The 4,744-nt window shown below is 42.6% G+C and overlaps 1 pseudogene; it reads left to right on the forward strand.

Moving 5' to 3' along the window:
• Window positions 1–4,167: 4,167 nt before the first annotated feature.
• The window catches only part of LOC118821705, a 1,464-nt pseudogene continuing 887 nt past the window's right edge, over window positions 4,168–4,744 (forward strand).

Genomic DNA, 4,744 nt, shown 5'->3' on the forward strand with positions numbered 1-4,744 from the left:
GGAAAATCTGAAATAATAAGTTTTCTTTGGGGACTATTTTGCCTCACAGCGCCCTGCATGTATCCCTCCACCATGAATGGAGTTTAAGTTCTCTAAACTATCATAAAACAGTGTCTCAGTCATCAGGCAGTGAATTCATAACCATTTCATGTAGGAACTTTCTGTGAGGGAGCTTTTAGAGGTGGTATAACTGGTAGTAGTGAAGTATTGTAGTAACTAACACAGAAAGAGAGAAGTTTTTGCTTAAGCAACGATTCAAACTGATTTATTTGTAGGTGAAACTTCAGACAGTGTCTAATGTAGCTCCTGTAAATGTTCCTCTGAGCTGTAAATGTTCCTCTGAGCTGTAAGCGCTTCCTGATGCAGGTGTAATATGTGTAACAGTGATGTAAAGACAGAGAACAGATTGTTCTAATCAGTTCCCTCTGTACTTTCACCTTTCTGCCCTTGTTAGACCAGATTAGCAGCACAGAGGAGCAGATTAATAAAGCAAATTGAGATTATTGATATTAACAACATCAACAGCTAAAAGAAATCAATTCATCTTCAATTAACAGTCAATTGATATATACACATCTATATCTATATACAGTGTATAGCAGATTAGCCCTGACCATTCACACTGAAGTGAGAGTGGTTCTGCTGCAATTTGAATGAGGCACATTAGAGAACAACCAATCAGAACAGAGCTCATTTACATATGTCTGTCATAGAGGCACAGTAACAAAAAACCCTAACCCAGCCAGTTTAATTTTTATGGATGAAGAGCAGCTGGAAAATAAAGTACAACTGCAGTAAATTATAATGCAGTAATGCTAATGCTAACTAACACTAACCTGTTAGTAGTAAGAACTGGTTGTGCTGATTGTTAGCATTACTGCTACTGAGCGCTGATTGGTTAACATACCTGCTACTGAGAGCTGATTGGTTAGCATTACTGCTACTGATTGCTGATAGGTTCACATTTAATGATGTCACGGAGGTAATTTAGACCCTTTCATAAAGTGCCATAACTGGAGTTCAAAAATATTACAGCATTGTTTAAATATTTTATGATGTTCTGTGTTTCAGAAAAACTAAAACAGATTAAACACAATTAAATCATTCAGTCTATACAGAAGAATTAGACACTCAAACTAATTTGTGTATGTAAGTAAAATGTAAAGTATGATATACAAATCATAAAATAAATAAATAATTATTTTGCATTTTTTTGTGTTTTTGTACTTTTTGACGTCGATTGTTTGAAGGGCCTTTATGGCACGGTGCGGGACGTGTGTGTGGGTGTGGGTTTTTGGCAGGGGGGCTTTACGTAACTGCATTAATTCAGAAACACTCTGCACACACACACACACACACACACACACACACACAGACTGTCTCTCTCTCACACACACACACACACACACACACACACAGACTCTCTCTCACACACACACACACACACACACACACAGACTCTCTCTCACACACACACACACACACACACACAGACTCTCTCTCACACACACACACACACACACACACACAGACTCTCTCTCACACACACACACACACACACACACAGACTCTCTCTCACACACACACACACACACACACACACAGACTCTCTCACACACACACACACACACACACACACAGACTCTCTCTCTCACACACACACACACACACACAGACTCTCACACACACACACACAGACTCTCTCTCTCACACACACACACACACACACACACACAGGCTCTCTCACACACATTCACACACACACAGACTCTCTCTCTCACACACACACACACACACACACACACACACACACACACACACACACAGACTCTCTCTCTCTCACACACACACACACACACACACACATTAATACTCAATGTCACCTTCATACGTCCATCATAAGCAGCCCTGCAGGAGACGCCCGCAGGCTGAGAGATACAGGTACCATCACCTGTACCCAGAACTGAGATTAGCCACTCGTCAGAAATGAGCAACATCATAACCCACTGATCAGACAGGACAGCGGGAGTCTCCTCTACTCCTCCACTGGAGCCTGTTAGTGCCACACTCACAAACCAGCAACATGAAAACATTAACAAACCAAAAACACCACAACAACACAGAAGACACAACAGCAAATCAGAGCACAGTGCAGCAGATCTGCCGTTGCGTTCCTGAATTTGCTGTTTTGTTCCTGTTGTGGTTCTAAATTTGAAAATTATCAGAAAAGATTAGATTAGCAAAACAAAAACATAATAAAAATAAGACATAACAGCAAATCAGAGCACAGTACAACACATTTGATGTTGTTTTTCTACATTTGCTGTTGCGTTTCTGAATTTGCTGTTGGGTTTCTGAATTTGCTGATGTGTGGTTTGCAGCTTTTTGGTTTGTTAAGCGTTTTACCTTTTAAAGAAGGGCTTTTGTACATGACAGCACATTTGAGAAGACAGTGTTGCACTGTTTATAATTCAGTCTGCGTGAATTATTAAGTCAGTTTATAACAATTTATATCAGCCCTCCAAAAGTCACACACTGACGCAAGAGATAAGCTCATGCGAGCGCTCTGGTCAGAGTGCCTGACCTCACCTGTGTACGAGAGGCGCGATGCCAGCTGCCATTTCCATACAGTTTAAAGCTGCTGCTTGTGTGAAGACATGTCTTGTGAGCTCTTCCTGGTGCCTCAGGCTCCGGGTTTAATAGCCTTAACAGGCTTTGCTGTCACTCTCGCCTGTTAGCCATGCAAACTGTGCTCTTCAAACGGCGCTGAAGTGCCCTCTGCACTCACATACATCAGAACATCCTCATCTGAACCAGAAAAGAAGGTTCTTTTGAGCAGCACTACAGAACAACCACTTCTGGTTTCCCGTACAAATTTTCTAAAGAAAAGAAAAATCTCAGGAATTCTCAGTTTAAAGAATGAATTTGATGATGAGACGTGTGAAGTAAAGTTTTTCAGAGGAATCCGGGAGTTACAGTTTCTAGGCTATGAAGGACCACCTGAGTGAACCAGTCTGCTACAGCGCCACCCTGAGGCAGAGCAGTGCTGCAGCTCTAGTTAGTTAAGAACAGAAGCTGATTGTGGGGGAAGCAATCAGCTTCACTGAGTCTGGATTTGAGTGTCTGTTTTTCTCTAACAGACAGAACAACGTCATGGTCAGTTTATTTTCAGGGACCCTCAGAATTTTGAATCTGAGACATTCAGGGGAGCCACTGTATTTCACACCTTGACTGAATGGGAATTGTATGTTTTAAAGCTTTAATAATGTTGACAGACTACATCAAATTGCTGTATTTCAAAGGGCCAAACAAATTCAGTGTTCCATGATACGGGTCCTTTAAGGGCTGTTACGCTGTGGGACTGTGCAGTTGTGAAAGGGTTCGTTATCTAGATTTTTGCATGAATGGCTGTTAAAATGTTGCCTGATCTTTATCAAAGTCTAAAAATATCTAGAGAGAGTTTTATTGAACCTAAAACAAAAAAAAACCCACCTGGTCTCACAACAAATGCTGAAGTGATGTTGGTGCGCAGGGAGGTTCCTGCAGCTGCAGTGCGGCTGTGTGAAACATTAGCAGCAGTGGTTTATCGTCAGAGCAGTAAAACAGCTCTGCCTCCAGGAAATATGTGCCAAGATAACAGCAGAGATAAAAAGGCTCCTCTCAAAGGCCTGTTTAGCTCCACTGGTCCAACTACAAGTACAGTCTGTAACAGGAAACTCTGGATTTCCTTCTGTACGTCTGTCAGTTTCTGAGTTTGGCTGAACTGTAAAGTCCAGCAGTGTCCCCACCCTTTAGGACCCTCAGAGTAGTGGTGGTGGTGTCATGTTGCTTGCTGTATTTATGCTCTGTATGTATTGCTGTAATTCTCTGATTTCATAGTTTGGTTGTAACCAAAAGGGTTAAAATGTTGAAACACCCTACAGAAAATTGTCCAATCAGGATTGCTCTCTCTGTGGTATCTGTGTAGATACAGCTGAGCTGCTCTCCCATTGGTTAGGACTTCAGGAGCTGGATTCACAAAAGTGTTTCAAGACAGCGAATCTTCATAAATGTGTGTTTCGTCTTAATTTCATTCTTAAATCACAAAAAATTGTTATTCTTCAAATAACTTCTTAATCTTTTCTTAAGAATTCTTTTTTAAGAACAAGTGTTATTCTAGAAAACATTATGTTCTTAAATGATTTCTTATTCTACAACAAGGACCTTGAGGCCTGGCTCACTAAGGTCGATAAGTCAGGTCTCTGGCAGATTTAAGCCTTGGATCTACCAACATGCGATTCTGCCCTGAGTCCTGTGGCCTCTGCTGGTTTACACAGTTCCACTAACAACAGTCGAGTCCCTTGAAAGGAAAATCAGCGGCTTCCTTCACAAATGGCTGGGCCTTCCCCTCAACAGCGCAGCACTGTATGGGATCAGTAACACCTTGCGGCTCCCATTCAGCGGCCTCACTGAAGAGGTCATGGTGGCACGAACGAGAGATTCCCTACAATACAGGGACTCCGGGGACCAGAAGGTGTCATCAGCTGGCACTGAGGTGAGAACAGGGAGGAAATGGAGGGCAGAGAAAGCAGTGGAGGTGGCAGAGTCAAAGACAAAGTCAAAGACGCCTAAAACAAAAGGTGCTGGTGGGTACCATGGCGACTGGCAGAGCGGGCTTGGGTTACTTCCCAAAGACACAGGTGGGCATGGCCCAGGGTAAGGACAGGCACCACCTTATCCAGGACGAGGTCTGAGCAGGCGTGGA

Source organism: Colossoma macropomum, unplaced genomic scaffold (genome assembly GCF_904425465.1).
Source record: "Colossoma macropomum unplaced genomic scaffold, Colossoma_macropomum, whole genome shotgun sequence".
In the NCBI taxonomy this organism is placed as follows: domain Eukaryota; kingdom Metazoa; phylum Chordata; class Actinopteri; order Characiformes; family Serrasalmidae; genus Colossoma; species Colossoma macropomum.